Source organism: Bos taurus, chromosome 21, assembly GCF_002263795.3.
Source record: "Bos taurus isolate L1 Dominette 01449 registration number 42190680 breed Hereford chromosome 21, ARS-UCD2.0, whole genome shotgun sequence".
NCBI classification, from domain to species: Eukaryota; Metazoa; Chordata; class Mammalia; order Artiodactyla; family Bovidae; genus Bos; species Bos taurus.
Genome location: NC_037348.1, coordinates 64,140,186 through 64,163,160, shown reverse-complemented (window position 1 = coordinate 64,163,160; position 22,975 = coordinate 64,140,186). Strand labels below are relative to the sequence as shown.

General features: G+C 51.9%; 1 long non-coding RNA gene across 3 annotated transcripts; it reads left to right on the top strand.

The window, feature by feature from the left end:
• Positions 1 to 8,570: 8,570 nt before the first annotated feature.
• Positions 8,571 to 12,609, top strand: LOC132343385 (uncharacterized). Of its 3 annotated transcripts, none has more exons than XR_009492220.1 (3): positions 8,571 to 9,236; positions 10,179 to 10,258; positions 11,394 to 12,609. It is a non-coding gene; the product is annotated as an uncharacterized lncRNA (long non-coding RNA). The 3 variants fall into 3 exon arrangements; XR_009492218.1 differs by having other exon boundaries at positions 8,571 to 9,298; XR_009492219.1 differs by lacking the exon at positions 8,571 to 9,236 and adding an exon at positions 9,377 to 9,964.
• The last annotated feature ends 10,366 nt before the right edge of the window (positions 12,610 to 22,975 follow it).

Here is a 22,975-nt window from a genome sequence, read left to right as displayed (position 1 = left end):
CACTGTTCCTGGAGTTTGTGCAAACTCATGTTCATCAAGTCAGTGATGCTATCCAACCATCTCATCTTCTGCTGCCCCCTTCTCCTTTTGCCTTCAGTCATTCTCAGCATGAGGGTCTTTTTTCATGAATCAGCTCTTCGCATCAGGTGGCCAAAGTATTGGAGCTTCAGCTTCAGCATCAGTCCTTCCAATGAATATTCAGGATTTATTTCCTTTAGGATTGACTGGCTTGATCTCCTTGCATGATTAATTTTCTCTGACATACACAGATACTGTTGGTATAGGGAAAAAAACCCAAATTCATTTAGAGAGTTCACTGAATTATTTGTGTGTTTTTGCAGTCATACCAGGGATAGTAAATGTGCAGGTATTATTTTGTGGAACTTTGTGAGGTTTTCTGGACATTGTAAAGGGGTCCTCAACCTTAGTGGGATTGGGAACCAGTGACCCTGGAGTTCACTGTGAGGGTAGTGATGTTGGGTGGTTTTAAGTCCAGCGTTTGCTCATACTTCTTCATGACATTTTTATCAGGATCAGGTTAGAAGTCCCTCCATGAATATTAGGTAGAAGTCTTTTGATGACAGTGAAACTCAAATGGGTTTAAACAAAAATGGACTTTATTGTCCCGGTAATTGATATGTCTCATTTGCGCCTCCAGGTGCAGCTGGATTCAAGGCCTCAAGCAATGCTGTCAAGTTCCCCATGACCTTGAGCATGTCTTCATTCTGCTGGCCACTTCTTGACTTCATCCAGCCGGTGAGATGGTGCTTACCCCAGCAGCATCTTCCAACATCCTCCAAGCTTAGCAGTCCTGGCAGAAGCCCATGATTGGTCTCATCTGGTTCAGTGTGTCCCTGAACCAGCTGCCATAGCCTGGGGTGAGGTACTCTGGCAGCCTGGCCCCTCTGATGGATGGAGGACCGGACCTATAACTAGTCATCCTATAGTATCATATGGATTTGGGGAGTCTTCCCAAGGAATGCCAAAGAGGGGTGGGGATTAGGGCCGTGTAGACCCAGCACAAACTAACCCTGTTTATTCTGCAGCCTCAGGTGGGTCCCTGACTGTCTAAAGCAAGAATCAGCAGTCCTGATGGGTGCCTAGGTGAGCAGGAGGCCTAAGAGAAACCTGGCTTGGGGAGACCCATTTCCACAAATGGGCACCAAGTGGTTACACACACACGTCCAGTTCCAGGAAGGTCCCCATGGAGATGAGGATGGTGAGCCCAGGACTGCGGCTGTGCAGGGGCTCAGGTCTCTAGAGGACGGGTCACCTTGCCAAAGCCAGAGCCAGAGCCAAGGGCAGGCTTGATCACAAAAGTTTCCTGCAAAAGAGTAAATGACTCAGGTCCAACCCTCTCACATCTGGAAAGATGCTGAGCTGCATCTGGTGTATGGGATGCTCATGGCAGGGGTAGCAGGGAGACGTGACAACACCTTGATTGGACAGTGGCCTTGAGGCACAGAGGCCTGTCCAGTTACTGACAGTCCACCAGGTCCTCAGCTCTCTGCCTCCCGGCCACTTGCAGATTCCCCCAGGGCGGCCCTCCAGCTCTTCCAGACCCTACAGTATTCATCCGTCCTTCACCCTAGGGCTATAGAGACAGCAAAGTATTGGAACTTCAGCTTCAGCATCAGTCCTTCCAATCCTTTTGGCTACCTGATGCAAAGAGCCAACAACTCATTGGAAAAGATCCACATGTTGGGAATGATGGAAGGCAGGAGGAGAAGGGGGCAGCAGAGGATGAGATGGTTGGATGGCATCATCGACTCGATGGACATGAGTTTGAGCAAACTCTGGGAGACGGTGAAGGACAGGGAAGCCTGGCGTGCTGCAGTCCCTGGGGTCACAAAGGGTCGGACACGACTGCGAGACTGAACAACCACACAAAGACAGCAACACCCAACCCCGGGCGCCTGGAGGCCCAGGTGGGGGCAGCTCCCATCTGGTGGCCACCCCAGCCAGGCTTCATCCCGGAGCCTCTCCCCATCTGAGGCATGTCCCCAGAACAGTCCGCACTCTGGGACCACACAGGGAAACCCACACCACAGCCAGCCCCAGACCGCGGGCTTTCTGGGCGCCCGCAGTCCCCCAACTGGGCTTATCTTCCTCAGCCGTGGAGCAGAGAAGGGGGGCCGGGGCAGACCCCGAGCCCCTGGGTGGGAAATTATGCTGTCTTCGGTCTGCCTAATCAAAAGCACAGCTCTTTGGATGGGAGGAGAATGCAATTCCATGATTGGTTTCAATTAAAGATTTGCTACTATTTGATTAAGATGTATTATTGATTTGGGATTGTTCCAAGCCAGCCCAGGCTGGCTTCCTGAGGGGGAGGGGTGTGGAGATTGATCGTCGCCAGGAGGGCTGGGAGCTCGGGGGGCCAGCTGCCCCCTGGCCTGCTCTCCTCCACAAATTCAGTGGTGACCGCGTCGCCGCTCTGGTTAAAGCCATGATGCTGGCCTGGGGGTGGGGGCGCTGGCCAGCTTCACGGAGTTCCTTCCTGACGCCCCCACACCTGGCCTCCAGTCCTGGGATCCCCCTTCCCCAGGCGCAGGGCTTCTTCCCTCCAACACTTGGCCTTCTGCATCCTGCCTCTTTTCTGAGTTCCCTTCATCCTTCATCATTTTTCTTCCACCCGGAACACTTTTCTGGTCTTTCCCTCTTAAAGTTAAAGGCTTTTAGGTAGAGCTGAACCCCCAGCCTGCTGCAAGGCCCCTATGTGTGCCATCTCCCCTGTCTCTGGCCCCAGGATGCTGCTGAGTCTGTGGGATTCAGGAGCAGGTAGAGGTGGTTCCACCCTTCTGGATGGAACCTGCAGCAGTCAGTCAGGGAGGGTGGACCAGCAGCAGCCCATGGGCCTGTGATAGAGGTGAAAAGGGCTGCCTCGGGCAACAGAGTGTAGGGTCCGGGCTCTGGGCTGAGCCCCCGGGTGGCGGTGCTGACCGAGGGCGCCCTGCCCCTGAGTCCGGTGTCCTCATTGTTTCCTAGCGCGTTGAAGCCACCCTGGAAATGGGTGCGACACTGAGGTTGCCCCCGGCCCTCCAGAGCTTCAGCTTCCTGGACCCTGGCGAGGTGTGTCAATGCCCTGCCTACAGCTGGCCCTGCCAGGAGTGCGACAAAGCATCGTGGGCCATACCTTGGAATCCAGCTCTTTCCAGGTCTAAGATCTGCTCAGGGGGGCCACGTCTGCTCTCTGAAGGCCCACCATCACACTCCAGTGAGCTCGTGTTTCTGTTCTGGCGTTTGCAGAGGGAGCCTCGTGTCTAGAGAGGAGAACGCCAGTGTGTTCCTGGACCTTCTAGGGGCACTGGGCAAATGTGCGGTGGGGCTGGGGCTGGGGAGCTGAGCCTCACTGTCCAGAGAACCCCCTATCCCCTCAAGGAGGCTGGACCTGCCTCACTCTACACAGGGGTGGGGGTGGGGTATGAGATGGTCGAGGACCAAGAAACTCAAGCTCCTTCTCCCACTGTGTGGTGTTAGGGCTCAGATGAGGCTGTTTATGGAAGAACTACATTTCCCAGAAGCCCCTGCCTCCAGGAGTAGCCTGGTGATGGGCTCTCAGTCCATCACAGTTTGGGATGCTGGAGATAAACCTGGCCTCTAAGCCTCAGAGGGCTCCTCCACTGTCTCCAGAGAAGTCTGAGTCCTGGGGGCTGGCAGAGGCACAGAATGGAAGGAACATGGGCCCCTGAGTCACCATTTACAGATAAAGCACCTGCTGTAACCAGGAGCCCTGGCCCCGGCCCCTTAACTACGTGGGAATATAAAGTTTTATTATGTTAGACCTCTGAAATCGTGGCTTTTATTTCTAACAGCAGCTGGCATTGCTGTGGGGAAGAAGTGGGTCAGTTGTGAGTAGGAAAGTCACGTGAGAGGCTGTGGGGCTGCGGGAAGTGATGGGAGCTGGGCTGATGGAGAGAGGGGTGAGTGTGGGGTCAGAGGTCAGAGGGTGAGATTGCAGGTCTTGACCTGCCCACTGGGAGGTGGTCTTGGTTGGCTGGAAGGTGGGAACCTTTTACTGAACCAGGGGAAGAGGGCAGTTTGGGGTGGGTGGGGCTGAGGTGACAAGTTTAGTCTGGCCATATTGAGTTCAAGGTACTTGTGGACGGTCTGGTGGGGCTTCCCGAGAAGCAGTACATTATCTGAAGTTCAGATGAGAGGCTGGTGGAGCTGAGAGCAGCTGGGACGTTGCTGCAGTAATTCCAGTCTTGGGTGAGATGCTGCAGCCTTAATCTCGAAGGCACCAAGGAGGCACTGGTGGGCTTTGAGCTGGGAGTGCTGTGGTCGGATTTGCATGTGTAGTAGACAGAGGGAGCCTGGAGCAGAGGGGTGGGCCTAGGGGCAGGGTGGCCTGCCCCTGCAACAAGGATGCTCCTGCAACAGGGAGAAGATGGTGATGTAGAAGGGGGAGCAGGTGAGAGATGGAGACAAAATCCACCCTGAATACCTGGCTTCATGGGCTGGGGGATGGATGAGGAAGTGAGCAGGATGGAGAGGAAGAGTTCCAGCTCACAGACTGCTGGGTTTTAATCCCTTAGAGGAGGTCTTTCCTTGGAGCCCCTCCTGATACCCTCTAGGTGTTTACTGACTATGGGTTCCACAGGCATCTTGGCAGAGCATGGCTGTTTGTACGTATCATACTTCAGTCAGTTCAGTTCAGTTCAGTTCAGTTGCTCAGTCATGTCTGACTCTGCGACCCCATGGACTGCAGCATGCCAGGCTGCCCTGTCCATCACCAACTCCTGGAGCTTGCTCAAACCCATGTCCATTGAGTCGGTGATGCCATCCAACCATCTCATCCTCTGTCATCCCCTTCTCCTCCTGCCTTCAGTCTTTCCCAGTATCTGGGTCTTTTTCAAGGAGTCAGTTCTTCGCATCAGGTGGCCAAAGTATTGGAGCTTCAGCATCAGCCCTTCCCTGAATATTCAGGACTGATTTCCTTTAGGATTGACTGTTTTGATCTCCTTGCAGTCCAAGGGACTCTCAAGTCTTCTCTAACACCATAGTTCAAAAACATCTATTCTTCAGCGTTCAGATTTCTTTATGGTCCAACTCTCACATGTCGTACTTGGAGCTTTTAGTCCTCTCTCCAAATCATAAGAGTTTGCTCGTTTCATGTGAGGAGAGCAATGCACCGGCATTCTGTGGTTCCAATGGGCAACCACTCTCCAGAAATTGGTGGCGGCCATATTTTCTGAATGAAAAAAGCAATGCTTCCAGGCTCTATCCATTGAAAACAGCTACGTGAACTCAGCTATGGGTTTTAACGTCCACCTCTTGACTATGAATTTGTCTGTCTCTGAACTGATTTCCCATCCTGTGGTTTGGGGGCTGGGTTTGATTTGAGATTCAGAACCTAATCTCTTGTGTCATCTCCAGCCCTCAGGTGAGGAGGGAGGCCCTGGGTGTCACTGATGGGACCACAGCCACCCTCCTTTCCACAATGATTTTCTTCATCCAGGCAGCTCTGTGTTGTCTATCTTGTGCCTAACACTCTGCTGGGAAAGCCCTGCCTCTGAGAAGTTTACAGACCCAACATTTGCCTGGAGGAGCAGGTTATGAGGTTGGGTGATGAGTTTTTTATTTAGATGGGTGGGGTTTCTCCCAGGTCCTACTATGGGGGTACCTGGAAGTTGGAGATCCCTGTGAAATGGCAACAGGACCCCACGTGACATTTTCCAGATGCTTAAACTTCCCATGCCTCAGTGTTCTCATCTGCCAAGTTCGCATCTGCTCTCTCCCCTGCCAAGGGCAGGAGCCACTCACCCCGCCATCATAGTGTAACTTTCCATGATGTTCCCGCTAGTTCTCTGCCTGTTCCCTCTCTCTTTGTTTTGCTGTTGTTGAGTCACTAAGTGGTGTCCAACCCTTTTCAACCCCATGGACTGCAGTATACCAGGCTTCTCACCCTTCATCATCTCCCAGAATTTTCTCAAATTCATGTCCATTACGTTGGTAATGCTACCTAACCATCTTATCCTCTGCTGCCCTCTTCCCCTTTTGCCTTCAATCTTTCCCAACATCAGTATCTTTTCCAGTCAGTCAGCTTTTTGCAACTGGTGGCCAAAGTACTGGAGCTTCAGCTTCAGCATCAGTCCTTCCTGTGAATATTCTATCCTGTGACGGAGAGAGGGGTGAGTGTGGAGTCCGAGGTTAGAGGGTAAGACTGCAGGTCTTGACTGCCCACTGAGAGGTGATCCTGGTCAGCTGGAAGGTGGGACTTTTACGGAACTAGGGAAAGAGGGCAGTTTGGGATGGGTGGGGATGAGGTGACAAGTTTAGTCCGCCATACTGAGTTCGAGGCACTTGTGGACGGTCCAGTGGAGCTTCCTGAGAAGCAGTATGTTATCTGAAGTTCAGATGAGAGGCTGGTGTAGCTCTCACCTAAAGGGTTGATTTCCTTTAGGATGGATTGGTTTGATCTCCTTTCAGTCCAAGGGACTCTCAAGAGTCTTCTCCAGCAGCACAGTTCAAAAGCATCAATTCTTTGGTGCTCAGCCTTCTTTACAGTCCAACTCTCACATCCCTAAATGACTACTGGAAAAATCATAGCTTTGACTATCCGGACTTTGGTCAGCAAAATGATGTCTGGTTTTTAATATGCTGTCTAGGTTTGTCATAGTTTTCCTTCCAATGAATGGCTTCAGTTACTGTCTGCAGTGATTTGGGAACCCAAGAAAATAAAATCTGTCACTGCTTCCACTTTCCCCCTTTCTATTTGCTATGAAGTGATGGGACCGGAATCCATGATCTTAGTTTTTTGAATGCCGAGTTTTAAGCAAGCTTTGTCACACTCCTCTTTAACCCTCATCGAGAGGTTCTTTAGTCCCCTTCACTTTCTGCCATTAAAGTGGTATCATCTGCATATCTGAGGTTGTTGACATTTCTCCTGGCAATCTTGATTCCAGCTTGTAACTCATCCAGCCTGGCATGTCTCATGATGTATTCTGCATAGGGGTTAAATCAGCCGGGTGACAACATACAGCCTTGTCATAGTCCTTTGTTCTCTCTTTACACTAAGCCATCTAGAGGCCGGGCTCAGAGCTGGCTACTCTAGGCTCTGGTTTCAGGTTTCTGGTTTCAGGTTTGGCATCATCCTGGTGTTTCTCTGTCTTCAGTTTCCTGAATCTACCTCCATCATAGCAGGCTGCTCACCAGTTCCTGGGCTCCGTGGTGGACCTCTTCTGGGCAGAGTTGCCATTTTACATTTGTATGCTTTTGATTAATACTTGTCCCCATAGGAGCCTGTAAGCACCACAAACATGGTTTTTAATCTCCATGGAATGTTCAGCACCCAGCACAGAGCCTGGGCACTCAGCAGGCCCTCCAGAGGTAGAAGGGAATGATGGGCCAACTAACAGATGTATGAACACTCCCAACTTTCTCCTCCTCCTTTTATTCTGCTTTGACTTCGAGGCTTTTCTGGGTCACAGAACACTTTCAGAACTTGACTCAAGCCCTCCAGGAAGATGCATGTGGGCATAATCACACATGGGGATTTTTGTCCTTTCTGGAGCTGTCGCCAGTCCCCAGGTCAAGGGGCTCTGGTCTAAAAGCTCTGGGCTCCATTGGAGCCCTATTGACATCCTCTATGATCTTTGAGTTCATCCTCCATGCTCATCTTGGAGGGGAGGGAGTGCTCCCAGGGCCATTCTGGGAAAGTTCTAATGGACGAAGGTCAAGAAGAGGGAGTTACAGACCGGAGGGGACAGGAGATCATGACAAAGCAGAAAACAGACACTCCTTCCAGTGTCCATGGCCAGAGGTGTAAAATGAGAGCGGCTTCTTGGGAGACCTGGCCTGTGCCTTTGCTGGTTTTCAGTTGCTTAGTCATATCTGACTCTGCAACGCCATGGACTGGAGCATGCTCATCTCTTGGAGTTTGGTCAAACTCATGTCTATTGAGTCAGTGATGCCATCCAACCACCTCATCCTCTGTTTTCCCTTCTTCTCCTGCTCTCAATCTTTCCCAGGATCAGGGTCTTTTCCAATGAGTTGGTTCTTCCTATCAGGTGGCCATAGTACTGGAGCTTCAGCTTCAGCACCAGTCCTTCCAATGAATATTCAGGGTTAATTTTCTTTAGGATTGACTGATTTGATCTTCTTGCTGTTAAACGGACTCTCAAAAATCTTCTGCAGCACTACAGTTCGAAAGCATCAATTCTTTGGTGCTTAGCTTTATGGTCCAAAAAAACCCCTGCCTTTGCTTGGAGATAAAGGACTGAATCTGCCTTGCCCTGAACTTGTCTTATCCCTGGGTGTTACTCTGAGCCAGAGGTTTGAAACCATCTCCTCCTGCAGCTGAATTCAGAAGGCAGAGTTCTGGAGGTTTTCCATGAGAAAGCAGCCTCAGACATCATTTGGCAGAGCTTCTCTGGACCAGGCATGGACAATGTGGTCCATAGACAGGATGGGGTCTGTTGAGGGCAGGCAGTGAAGCAGAGAAAGGACTCAGCCCACATTCCCTCCAGTTGGAGGACCTTCTTTGAGTAGCAGTGTCTGGGTGTTCAAATAGAAAGGTGGACACCAAGCCACACTGCAGAGGCCATGCCACTGGAATCCTCTGAGAGGCTGCCTGTCTGGACAATAATACTGGGTGGGCTCTCAATCTGGGGGTTTAACAAGAATGTCTCAAGGGTGGGTGGACCTTGACCAAACTCCATTGTCCAGAATGAGAACTTCTTGTAGTTATGACAGGCTCTAAATGGGTTGAGGGGACTCCACAGAGAGCTCCTGTCTGTCCTCATCAAGACGTGCTAACCCTAAGAGGTTGGAGAAACTGCACTGAGTCCATCAGGATCAGCTCTGTGGCCCTGGCCTCAAGCCAGTGGCATGGGTCTGCCCTTGAACCTCATTTTTCATCCCCTACCCCCTCATACACATCAGTGTCTCAGCATGGAGGCTGGGAAGGCTGCGTGCTGCTGTAGCTCCCTGCCTCTGGGAGCTGAGGGCCCAGTCTCTTAGGCCTGGAGGGTTTCCTCTTGCTGTGCTGGTGGCAGTGGCTTCTAAACCCTTCCTTGACTGGGAGGGGCTTTTACTTCATTTCCTGCTGGGAGTTCCGTCTGGAAACACATCCCCCCACTGAGTGCAAACAGGGCCACTATGCCACTTCCTGTGTAACACCCTGAAACGTCCCCCCAGGAGCAGCATCCCGGGAGCAGCTCAGGGCCTGTGCTGTTTCATTACTTCATGGATGACGCTGTGAGAGCTATAAACTGCCCTGTAAACTGCACCCCTGTGTGAGTGCTTTGAGCAATTACGACCGGCCTTGGAGAGCAGCAAGGGCTGGAGTGCATTTCAGGTGTGCCCCGCGGGGGCAAGGCAAGGCCAGCAGTGGGAAGAGGCAGGCACCTGGGGGAGACAGGATGTTATGCAGACATCTGGATGTGTCTGGCTCTGGTTGGGAGGTGGAGTGGCTAGCAGGCGGGTGTCCTTCCTTGATTGAAATCATGTGGAGTCTTGCTTGGCTCCTCTTGGGAAACGCTGTCCTAGTTTGACTGTGGGTCTCCCTCCCCACCCCCTCCGCCGGCTTCCCTCCAAGAGGCTTGTTTTGTAACAGTTGGCCCTGGCTCTCCTGTTCTCACCCGGAGAGGAGCCTGTCATCCTTGAAACAGGGCCTCATAAACCTGTAGCAGAGACGGGACGTGATTTTAACTGGAGCGCTGAGCGTGGAGGGCGGGCGTGGGCAGGCTGCGCTGGTGACAGTGAGTTCCACGTTCCCTAGAGAGAAGTCGGTTCATCGGGAGACCAGGGGAATTGTGCCTAGAGGAAGGAATTCTTCAACTCAGCTGCCACTTCTGGTGACGGCAAAGGCCACTGTTGCGTCTCCCTTGTTCTTGGTGTGAACACACTCTTGTGGGAGAAATGTGACAAGTCCTTCTTCCCTCCCCAAAACTTCTTATGCAAATGGAGCCATGATCACAGTCAAAAGCTCCCCAAATAAGGACCTGCTTTGGGGGGAGACAGAGTGGGTGGTTTCACAGTGCTCACCTCTTTGGGACCCTCCCCCACTGGACAAAAAAATAGGCTGCTCCCTGCCCTCCCCCTCCCCCTCCCCATTCAGCTGTGACTCCCAGCCTTGGTTCTGTCTTACAAAAATGAGTAAGGACTTTTATTTCTGACTGGAGACAAGGGAGGGAAGACGCCAATGTTACAGGAGCCCTGTCTTCTGTCTCTCTCAGAAACACCCAGAGAAGAGTGAAGGCTGTGGCCACAGGACTTCTGGGATGAGGCTGCACAGCTGACCTGATGGATCTGAGAGGTGGCGAGACCCTGCCCTATGGCTGGGGATGAGAGAAGTGTCTGAGTCACGACCTTATGATGATTTTATTTATCTTTTTGGGAAAGGGAGAAAGGGGTTGGGAAATGCAGAGCTGGGAGCCAACAGAAGGGTGTTCCCAACCACCTGGGGGGTGAAATAGCCTCCCTGGGCCTCTTCCTCCCTGTCTTTAATGGGATAAGCCCCATGCCCCCTTGCCTCTCGGGTATAAAATATCAGGCAGGGCATCCTCTCGGGCAGTGAGTCTCAGATATCTCTGGGAGTCAGCTCCCCTGTCCTGCTTTGTAAGGACTGATTCCAAAGATTTCTTCTTTCACCATAGATGCCTCCCGATGGGGCTGCTTGTGGGAAGTCCTGAGGTCTGAGCCTCCAAAGGGAAAGTGAAGCCCAGGGAGGGGAAAGGCCCTGATCGAAGTCACTCAACTCTGTGAGGCAGACAGATGCCAGCCTAGGATCAGAACCATGTCTGACTCTAGTCCGCTTGGGGGCCACCATAATCAGGGACCTCACGCCTCTTCTCGGGCTCACACAGGAGCCAGGGAAGAAAGCTTACATCTGCTGGGCACCCGTAGTGTCAGATTCCGAGCGGGCCATCATCTCATCAGCATTTCCTTGAACATTCTCAAGGACCCTGCGAGGTAGGGCCTAGTGTTATCCCATTTTACAGAGGAGAAAAGTAAGGCTCAGACAGAGCAAGGGGCTCACTCAGACCAGTGGGTGCAAGGCTGGGATTCAGAACCAGGTATTTCTGACTCTGACTCCCCAGACAGAGAGAACGAGGAAGCAGTTGTTCCCACAAGCTCTGGTTCCCAGCAGAGCCTGCCCTACTTGGTGTCAGTTTCATTTTCTGTCCCCTGTTCTCTGATCTGTGTTCGGCTGACTCCGTGGAGATGAACTAGTTCTCTGCTGCTGGTGTGGTGAGCAGGGAGCTTAGGTGGGGTTCCCCGTGGGGCGGAGGGCTCCCAGCTGGTGTCATGGTCTCAGGGAGCTTGGGTGGGGTTCCCCATGGGGCCTAGGGCTCCCAGCTGATGTCACAGTCTCAGGGAGCTTGGGTGGGGTTCCCCGTGGGGTGGAGGGTCCAGGCTGGTGTCGTGGTCAGCGCTTTCTCCCTTTGCAGGGTGAATGCCGCAGGAAGGTTGACCATCCCCTTGCTGCCTGGGTTCCCCGGTGGCCTGAAGCCCCTGACTTGGAACTAAAAGACCAGGCTGGCAGCTCCTGAGGCTCCTGACCTTTCTTCTGCTCTTCCATCTGCCCTGGGCTCAGACCCACCCAGCATTCAAGGGGTACCTCCCTGGCCCACCCCAGCAGGCCAGCTGCGCAGATGGAGTGTCCAGCGTCACTGAGCACACAGTCCCCTATTCCTCCCTTGCCCGGACAAGGCTCCCCTTTCAAGCAGCTCCAGTAGGCAATCCTCTAGCCTCTGTCTGCACACTTCCCGTGATGGGGAGCTCACTACTTTCCAAGTTGGCATTTCCAGCCAGTTTATACTGCTATAGTATTCTCATTTGCAAATTTTTGTATGTTTCATGTATCTTATATATACATAGTTATAAAGTGATATCTGTTCATATAGAAATGTATGTATGTTTATAAATTATATGGAGATTATATGATGTGTGCGCTTAGTCTCTCAGTCTAAGTGACTAAGTCTCTTAGTCACTCTTTGTGACCCCAGGGACTGTAGCCCGCCAGGCTTCTCTGTCCATGGGATTCTCCAGGCAAGAATACTGGAGTGGGTTGCCATGCCCTCCTCCAGGGGATCTTCCCGACCCAGAGCCTGAACCCCGGTCTCCTGCATTGCAGAGAGACCATCTGAGCCAGCAGGGAAGCACATATATTATATATAAAATATCAATGATTGGTTATATGCTCTAAGTGTTCTTATACATATGTAGTCCATTCTGTGTTCTTATACATATGTATGTTAATATGTAGGAGATCAGCCCTGGGATTTCTTTGGAAGGAATGATGCTAAAGCTGAAACTCCAGTACTTTGGCCACCTCATGTGAAGAGTTGACTTATTGGAAAAGACTCTGAAGCTGAGGGGGATTGGGGGCAAGAGGAGAAGGGGACGACAGAGGATGAGATGGCTGGATGGCATCACTAACTCGATGGACGTGAGTCTCAGTGAACTCCGGGAGTTGGTGATGGACAGGGAGGCCTGGCGTGCTGCGATTCATGGGGTCGCAAAGAGTCAGACACAACTGAGTGACTGATCTGATCTGATCTGATGTTAATATGTAAAATTAGATATATGCTTTATATATTATATATACTGTATGACTGCATAGTGAGCCCCCTAAATACAAATGAGTTCCATTCTGGGAGCACATTCATAAGTCCAATTTGTTCTTAAGTCCAGCAAAGTTTGCCTAGGTACCCAGCCAACATAATCGGCTATATATAGTACTGTACTGTAATAGGTTGGTAATACTTTCACACAAATACTACATAACAAATAAACACAAAAGATAGAGAAAACATTTTTAATCTTACAGCTCAGTGCCTTGAAAAGTACACCAGACAGATGAGCTAAGTTATGCTACTGGACATGAGAATGCATGTTCACATCATTGTTGGAAACTTGAAGGTTCGTGTGTAGGGTACGTAACTGTCCGTGTATGTGCTGAATCCCAGCTCTGCGCCTTGCTAGCTGTGTGTTTCTGGGAGACTTACTTAACCTTTCTGTGCTTAGGGCAGTTGCTGACACAATAAGTATAGCGTAAGATATTTTTTTAAATAACAATTGAAAAAATCTTTTTATGATGCTTTTTGATAAGAACTGGACAAAATCTTATTTGGATACTCCTTTATCAAAATATTGATACTGTGATGCTGTTTATTTGCTGTTGCTGTCGCATTCACTCACTAGTAAGCGCCAGCACACAGCACGGCAGGATGTAAAAGCAGTCTTGATCCTTCGTCCCAGGAGGAGCGTGGAGTCTGCACACCCCTGCTCCCTTTCTTAAGCTGGGTGTTAACAATGTCTTCTTTAGTTTTCCCAACTGTAAAGATGTAAAGAAGCGGCTCCTTCCATGGGGCAAAGGAGTTCTTCGAGAAATCTCCGTTGGCTTAGCTTTATGCTGAATGGGTTCCAGGCATCGCTCTGTCTTGGGGACAAGGACAATGAGCAAGAGGGCAATGGCCTGGCATTTATGGAGTCCCCCCCTTGAAGTGAAGGCACAGGTGGTGAGGGGGAAGCAGGAGGAGGCCAGAGGCAGAGCCAGAGATGGGACTCCAAGCCGAGGGAAGGCCTTGCTAGTCTCAGCCTGGACCCCCTCACCAGCCTCGGCCTTCCTCTGCTGTAACTGCATCCTGTTTCCTCCGTATTTTACCTGTTTCTTCTCGAGCCCTCCTAAGAATCCAGGGAGATTGGTGTGACTATCTCCACCTTACAGATTAGGACACAGAGGCCCTCAGGTAAAACGATTCACCTTTAGTCAAATAGCTAGGAGGTGATTGAGCCTGGATTTGAACTTGAGCCCATCTAATGGTGGTAGAAGAATCAATGCTTTTGAACAGTGTGCTGAAGAGGCTTCTTGAGTGTCCCATGGACAGCAAGTAGATCAAACTAGTCAATCCTAAAGGAAGTCAACCCTGAATATCCATTGGAAGGACTGATGCTGAAGCTGAAGCTCCAATACTTTGGCCACGTGATGTGAAGAGCTGACTCATTGGAAAAGACCCTGATGCTGGGAAATACTGAAGGCAGGAAGAGAAGGGGGCAGTGGAGGATGAGATGGTTGAATGGGATCACAGACTCAGTGGACACGAGTTTAAGCAAGCTCCGGGAGATGGTGGAGGACAGGGGAGCCTGGCGTGCTGCAGTCCATGGGGTCACAAAGAGCTGGAGATGACTTAGCAACTGAACAACAAAAACAACGGTGGTGGAGACCAAGAAAGGAGCAGACGAGAGCTCCTGATTCAGAAGGGAGGTAAAGGTGGAGTCAGGTGGGGATGAAGCCAGAAACAGAGGCAGGGAGAAACCAAGGGAAGGGAGAAGTCAGAGAGAGAGAAATGCTAAGACAGAGCAGAAGGGATAAAGAAGGAGAGAGAGAGGCGGAGGGCTGGAGCACAGCAGGGCCTGAGAAGCGAGGATGTGGCCCAGGGACCATCCTAGAGAAGGACCCACACCCCACAGTCAGCCCGGTCCACTCCTTCCTCTGTGTGGTCCCCTGTTCTTCAAAGGGCTCCATGCTCCATGCACATGGGCCTTCCAGAGGGGATTTTGCCAGGAATTGGGGCTGGAAGAGTAGCCAGGGAGGCGGGGTCATGAGAAGCTGGCCCAGGGCTGCACATGGGGACCTACCTTCCCCCACCCCACAGTCCTCGGCTTCGACTGACTGGGACCTTCAGCCAAAGGGCCATCGGCAGAGATGGGACAGCAGGCTTCAATGCCCAGGGTGGCTCTGCATGGACAGCCAACCTATATAAAAGCCACCGTGCCAAAAGCATGTGCTCTCCCCTACCCCCCACCCAGGCCCCAAGTCAGAACACCCACTGTACCACCAATGGAAGAGAAAGTCTTGAGCTGCAGGAAGCCGGGTGAAGAGCATTGGCCTCTCTCTTCCCCCGCCCGGGCCTCCCTGGCACCGGGAGCAATGCACAGACAGGTCTGCATTCAAGGGGCCTGGCTTCCCATTGGTCACCTCTCGGCTCTGTGACTTTAAAGGCAAGTAACTAACTCTTTGAGTCTACATTTCCTCCTCCACGCAGTGGACTCTGGTCTTAGAGGACTGTCTCAGGGCTCAGGGGGATGGCAGGTGTCCGGACACTTGGCAGGACCTGGGTCTGGGCTGAGTTTTCTTTTCATCTCCCGCTCAGTGGCCTCGTCTGTAAAATGGGTCAGCTTGACCGCACATGCTCCTGCAGGCTCTGACACTGAGTGATGCGACTGACCCCGGAGGGGTTTGCTGGACCGGATCAGCTGCTGGGCCAGTTCAGCTGCTGGACCTAGGGCACAGTCTTCATCCTCATGCAGAGATTTATTCTCCAGTATCTCTGCCCATTTAGCACAAAGAAGCTGGGAGGGGCTCAGGGTTTTCGACCCCAAGGGCTTGGGGACAGATGGAAATGAGAAGAGGAGAGGGGATTTCCCCGGGGAGAGCCTTTCTTCAGAGTGTCCAGGTTTACCCCTGGGCTCCTGATCCTTAGCGGTGGTGTTCCAGGTGGAGTTCTCCAAACCCTGCCCCTGCACTGACATTCTCACCTACACACTCACACGACATACACACGGGCACACACACATATGAATAATGCACACTGAGCCACACTCTCACTCTCACAAATGTACATACACAAACACAAAAAATACACTTGCATTCACACACACACATGCACGCATACACACACACGATGCAAAAGAGAAAGCATGTCTCATTCTCACAGGCCGTGGGAGACGGAGGGGCGGGAGCTTTCTGTTTATCTTGGAACCGGCTGGAGGTAGTGAACCCTCCCCTCCTTGAGTGGCCCTGGCGCTGGGAGCCCGCGTGCTGGGAAGAAAGGGCCCAGGATTAGTCTCCCCTCCTCTAATGGGCAGAGGGGAGGGGAACCGGAGGGCAAGTTGCAACAGTGAGCGTGTGTGCTCGCGAGCTGGGTGGCTGGGCTTGGCAGGGACCGGGCTGAGGCAGCGCGTCACTGGAGGTCTTTGTTGATCGTTTCCACTTCGGGAAACAGTGTTCTTAAGGTTGATTTTGTAAGCTCAGCTTACAAGGCGGCGTGCCAGGGAGAGGCTCTCATCCCTCACGGGGAGAGAGCCGAACGCCCTCATCAAAACCCCACTCAGAGCATCAGAGCCCAACCCACAGCTACACGGACCACACTAAAGGCATAACGACAGTGGCCGTGCATCGGGTCTGTCTCTTCTGGGCCTGCAGTGCAGTGGCCGTGAACCTGGACATCAGCACCAGCCTGATCCTTCGCTCACCAGCGATGAAATCCTGGGCAAGTTACTGTGCGTCTCAGTTTCTTCCTCTGAAAAGCAGAGATGGAGGCGTTAGAGCCGGCCACGTAAGAACGTGGCATGGATCTTGCGAGAGAAGGAATGGACAGCTCTTAGAGAAGCATCCAGTGCTCCATCAGCCTTAGAAAGTGATGGCTGTTACCACCACCACACGCCCGATTCTGTGGGAAACAGCTCCCTGGCATCCTTGCTATGTGATGCTGGGGGCACTCTCATTATTCCCATGAAGATGGCGTGAGCCAGTGACTTGCTCGAGGCCATCTGACTAGTTGGTGGAGGAGGAAGGACAGGAGTTCACCGAAGCCAGCAAGATCCCCAGGGGAGGGGAGCTGGTATCCCTTCCTGCAGGGTCTCAGCTGGGAGCGCTCACTACCTCCACGTCATGGCCCAAGGGGACTGTGTTCGTGCGCTGTGAGGCCCGCTGACTTCATGTGAGCCCAAGGCGAGTGCTGAGGGGGCATGCTTCCAGCTGGCAGAGGAGGTCAGGAGCTCCTGGGGGCAGGAGGAAATCAGTGACTAGGTGGATTCACTCCTTGGCATTGAGGCTGTAAGGGTAGCGGTGTGTGGTGAGGATGCAGGACAGAGGGCCAGGCCAGCTAACCGAATTTGCAAAGTGGTGTGAGGGTAATGTGCTTATGTAAAACCAGTGGACCAAAAATACAGACTAAGAAAACCCAAAGGCCGCACGATTAGTAATAAGGAACAAACATGCTATTTGCCCTCCTTTTTTTTTTTTTTCTTTGACTGTGCCATGAAGGCTTCCTCTCATTCATCAGCAGGAGAGCCTCTTGACAGTCGGAGCTCCACAGGGCCTGGCTCGGCCTCAGCTTTGCTGGTTTTGATTGAAGGTCTGTCTGTCTGGATTTGTAGCATGCACATCTGTAACTTAGAAATTATCACGTCCTCCTGTGCTGAGAGTGCTGAGATATTGTAAGAATCAAGTGAGATAATAGAGATCTGAGAGAAGTCAACAGATACCTATTGTAAGCCTACTATGTACATGGTGCTCTACTAGATGATGAAAAAAACCCAACCAACCAACCAACCAACCAATATACCAACATTCCAAACAATCAACCAATCAACCCGCCAATCTACCAACCAAATTACCAACCAACCAACCAACATACCATCCAGATTACCAAGCAGCCAGCCAACCAACCAATCCACCAACCAACCAACCAGCCAACAAACCAACATACCAACATTCCAACCAACCAACCAACCAACCAGCCAATCTATCAACTAACATACCATCTAGATTACCCACCAGCCAGCCAACCAATCAATCTACCAATGAATAACCAGCCAAATAATGGAGCCTGTCATCTTGTAGGGGAGAGATCTTCACAGAATAGATGTGAAACGCCCCCTGGGTAAGTTCTGGGAGGCACATGACCATGAAAGCCTATGCAGGGAAGGGGTTGGGAGCGCTTACCTGGCTGGGAGTCCCTGAAGACACCTCTGGAAGTGGGGCCTGAGCTGGGAGTTGGAGGAGGACCGGAAGTGACAAGCAGCAGGCATGTCTTGATGTCAGGGGTTCCCAGACTTTTCAGGTGGTGGGTGCCCCCGTACCCACACTCTCCTGTCACTCCCAAGGCTGTGGCTCCCAGATCCATTCTGAGGGCCCTTAGCCTCAGCATCAGCCCCCTCACTGCTTCCCCTGTCTCTGTGTCCCAGTCTCTCCCTGTGGCTGTGGCTGTGGCTAAAAAGTCTGTTTTCTGAGTTGCTAATGTGACTACGTTATCTCTCCCCAGTTGCTCCTGTTTTCTTAGCTCAGAGAAGCAGACCTGTCCTGGCCCAGCCAACTTGCAGACCCTGGACGCTCAGAGCATGTAAAGTACTGCTTTTACAGTAAGACAAGCACAGCTATAGAATGGAGTTGGATGTATTTTCCCGGGGCAGTGGTTCATTTTGAGCTATGTCCCCAGGTTTGCCTTCCTCTGCCCCCAAAGGGACCCAGGTGGACAAGTTTGGAAGTACTGTCCCCATGCTGGAAGGCCCTTCCCACCTCCTCCATCTGCAAACCCAGCTCTGCTTTTCCCTCGCAACAGCTCAGACCTCTACACTGTGAAGGCTGCCCTGATAACTCACAGACCTGGCAGGGCCCCGGACAGCAATCCCCATCAACTGGCATCCTTGGTTCACTTGCCCACGCCACCACTGGAATGTGGCTTCTGAAGGGTGGGACCACAGTCTGTCCATGACATCCACATAGCCTGGCCCAGCGAGGGGCCCGGAGGGCTGGTAGACTGAACAGGCGTGCCCACCTTGGGGTCTGCAGAAGGAAGTTCAGCCACACTTGCCCCTCCCTGTCTCCTCCTTCTCGTTGCGGGGTTCCCAATGAGATGTCACCTCCAGACCTGGCGGGCCTAGATACATTTGCAAGAAAATAGGCATCTCATTTCAGGGTGCTCTTGGACTGCTGGCCTCCTCCTCTGAGGCAGAGGAGGAGTAGGACATGGGCAAAGAGCACAGGCTTGGGGGTCCCAGAGCTGTGGGTTCGAATCCCAGCACCTCCACTAAATGGCTATGTGATCATGAGAAAGCTCTTGCTGCTCTAGTTTCCTCTGTGAAAGGAGAGTGATTGTAACCACCCAGGAAGTGAGTGTGTATAAACCCGCGCTCCCACCCAGGGTACCCAGGACATGCCATTGTTTTCACAGCAGCTCTCCAGTGCCCTGTGGTTGGGAAGAGGGGTGGAAGGGAGCCCCTTGCAGCTCGGGCTTCTGTTCATGGGAAGATGCTTCCAAGCTGGACACCAGAGCAGCTTTTTGGATGCTCCAGTTCAGGCCACATCTCCAGCGTATCATGTGTATGCATGCTGCTGCTGCTGCTGCTAAGTCGCTTCAGTCGTGTCCAACTCTGCGCGACCCCATAGACGGCAGCCCACCAGGCTCCCCCATCCCTGGGATTCTCCGGGCAAGAACACAGGAGTGGGTTGCCATTTCCTTCTCCAATGCATGAAAGTGAAAAGTGAAAGTGAAGCCGCTCAGTCGTGTCCGACTCTTAGCGACCCCATGGACTGCAGCCTATCAGGCTCCTCCGTCCATGGGAGTTTCCAGGATGCTAAGTTGCTTTAATTGTGTCTGTCTCTTTGTGACCCCATGGGCTGTAGCCAGTCAGGCTCTTCTGTCCATGGGATTCACCAGTTAAGAATACTAGCGTGGGTGGCCATGCCTTCCTCTACCATCGAATCAGGTATTATTTAATTTCAGAAAATTTGCAAAAATTATCTGCCCAGTTAGTGTCATAAACTTTTCCATCAAAAAGAAAATTTTTCCCCCCTCAAAAAACACACCAACCAATGGAAGACAAGTTGTTAAATTGGAAGTTTCAACACAAGCATCAAAGTGTAATAGATATCACTCTCCCAAGGCATCCTAGAACAAGATCACATTTTCAAAGGGAAATTGATCTGAGTGGGTAAAACTCTTCACTCACATTGAGAGTTTGCGGGGGGAATAAAGGGAGAGATATGGGGGAAAGACTGCCTGGTAGGAGCTGTACCCTGCCCTCCCCACACCACATGGAGGACCCTGGTGGTCCAGGCGTTAAGACCCCACGCTCTCAATGCAGGGGTTAGGGAACTAGATCCCGCTTGACACAATTAAAGATCCCACGTGCCGCTACTAAGACCCAGTACAGCCAAATGAACAAAAATGAACAACAAAACCAAAGTGACACAGCATTTTGTGACTTAGAGTGACAATCGCGCTTTCCTTGCCCAAGGGAACTGGGACGTCATGAGCTTTCTGAGGATTGTCCAGGAGCAGGGAAAGTGCTTTTCCTGTTGAATGCGTCTTAAAGGTACGACTGGAGGCAAAATCCAGGTGGTGCTGGTGGTAAAGAACCCACCTGCCAATGCAGGAGACACGAGACAGGGGTTCAATCCCTGATCAGGAAGATCTTCTGGAGAAGGAAATGGCAGCCCGCTCTAGTATTCTTGCTTGGGAAATCTCATGGACAGAGGAGCCTGGTGGGCTGCACTCCATGGGGATCACAAAGAGTTGGACACGACTGAAGCAACTTAGCACGTAGCATGGAGGCAAATTCAAGCTGCCTCATGGTTGTGCCCCGTGAATCCTGCATCCTGGTCCGTCTGGTGCATCAGCTCATAGACAGACTGAATACGAGGTGGCTGACCCTGACCCACCGTGCGGTCTCAAAGGTCCCTTTCCTTCTCTGCACCCGCGTTTCCCCAATCTGATATGAGGCAGGTCCGCTTGCCCACCTTGGTGCAGATCACTCCGTTTTCCCCCAACACCTTCAGTCTTCCAAGAAACTTAAGTGACCAAGACCCAGCCCTCCCAGTGCACACTGCAGTGGGAGAGGAAGGAACTGGACCCCCAGTAGCTGTTAGATGATGGGCGGCTGTTGACCAGCCGTGAGCAGGTGGGGCTGCGATCTTACCCAGCTGGGTGGGAGAAGCCTCTTGGAGGAGGTGACCTGGAGGCAGCGAAAGGTGAGCCCTGTGGGTAGCTGGGGGAGAGAGTTCCAGCACAGGATGTAGGACAAGGGCTGGGAGGTGGTGGTGGTGACTGGTGTGCTGGCAAAGGGGCATAGGTTTGGTGTGGGAAAGTGGGGGAGGGGAGGTCAGGGGGTCATGGGAGAGGGAGGGTAGGGTGGTGGGCACAGCAAATAAGACCTTGAAGGCTGAGGTTAGGGCTGGTTTTGGCTCTGGAAGATTCGACATGATGGGCGGTGGGTTCCAGGCAGAGGAGGGGGCAAATCTGACTTTGGGCTAAAAAAACTGCCAATGCAGAAGACATAAGAGATGTGGGTTCGATCCCTGGGTCAGGAAGATCCCCAGAGGAGGGCATGGCAACCCACTCCAGTATTCTTGCCCAGAGAATCCCACGGACAGAGGAGCCTGGCAGGCTACAGTCCATGGGTCACAGAGTCAGACATGATTGAAGCGACTTAGCATACATGCACGAGGGAGGTGGAAGGGGCACCTGTCCTGTCTCCCCCTGGACCCTGACCAGGACCCAGTAACTGGGGAATGGTCCCCGCCTAGTTTGCCATCTAAGGGGGAGAATCTAGGTTAGATGCAAGATTCCTCTTGGACTAAGGGACAGCAGGGCGGCAGTTACTTTGAGGAAGGACATTAACACTGACTAAAACAGCCTCCTACCTTGAGTACTTACCATGGGCCAAGCAGGGATTCAAAGCTTTGTGAGTCATCCTTATAACAGCACCAACAGTGGGTCCATTGTGGTCCCCATTTTCCAGGTGGGGACACTGAGGCCTGTGGAGATTTACTGCTTTTACCAAGATCCCATGGCCAGTATGAGACAGTGGGGGATTGGAGTCCAAGCCTGCCCACTGGTAAGACCAGTGTTCCCAGCCCCATCCTGCCCAGTGGGTGGAACTAACTGAGCCACGAAATAATGAGGAAGACGGTGAGGGAGGCGTTTGCCTTTGTCTTAAGCCCTGGTCCCTCTGGCTAGAGGGGGTTCTTTGAACCATGGGGCTGGGTACTGGACACGGTGAGCCCCTATGTCTCTCAATGCACTTACGGACCATCGCTTAGGATCCAGACCCCTGCCTGGGCAGTGTCATCACTGAGGCCGGGCAGGAGTGCAACTCAGATTTCCCATCTCTGTCCTTGGTAGCTTCTGCTTAGCAAGGTATTTGTTCAAGGTGTGGACTTCAAAACACATAATCACAACCTAGCAGCTGAGAACTATTTTATTTGGCAGAAAGTTTTAGGGCTTAGTGGGCTTCCTGCATAGCTCAGTTGGTAAAGAATCTGCCTGCAGTGTGGGAGACCCCAGTTTGACTCCTGGGTTGGGAAAATCTGCGGGAGAAGGGATAGTCTACACACTCCAGTATTCTGGCTGGAGAATTCCACGGACTGTATAGTTTATGGGGTCGCAAAGAGTCGGACATGACTGAGCGACTTACACTTTTAGGACTTAAGCCCTGGAGGCAGCATCTCAAGTTGTCATTGCTGTTTTTCAGTCACTCATTCGTGTCCGACTCTTTGCAACCCCATGGACTGCAGCAGGCCAGGCCTCCCTATCCCTCCCCATCTCCTGGAGCTTGCTCAGATTCATGTCCATTGAGTCGGTGACGCCATCCAACCATCTCAAGTAACCCTGAGAGAACTGCTTCCAGGAGGTGGGGGGAGGAGTCAGGTTATATAGAAATTTGCAACAAGGGGCAGGTAGTCTGAATAGCAAAGGTATTTTTGGGAATTAAAGAAAACCAGATATCTCAAGTTAAGGAATTTAGTGTTTTTCTCTGTATGGGGAGAAGCAGGAGTCTGGGTTCAGTGAAATCATTCCTTTCATGTGTATCTCAGCTGTCTGAGACCAGAATCTTGCAGTTCTTCACACCCGGAGTGCAGGGAGTGGCTGCAGCCTAATGGCTGACAGATCGCAGGTATTGTTCTCCTTCCTGGGTGCCCTCAGGGCTCAGAAATTCACTTTTGGAGGGCAGGAATCTCTGATGGTTGTGACTTGCTTATTTACTGATGTGGTAGGAACACTCCATTTCTCAAACGTTTATTAAGAAAATCTGATTTGAGGTTTACTACAGTCTTACTATTCTTAATAATAGCCCAGGGGCTTCCCTGATGGTCCTGTGGCTAAGACGCTATATTCCCAATGCAGGGGTTGGGGTTCGATCCCTGGTCAGGGAACTAGATCCCATGTGCTACAACTAAGAGTTGGAATGCCTCAACTTTAAAAAAAAAAAAAGGAAAAAAAAGATCCCGAGTGCTACAACT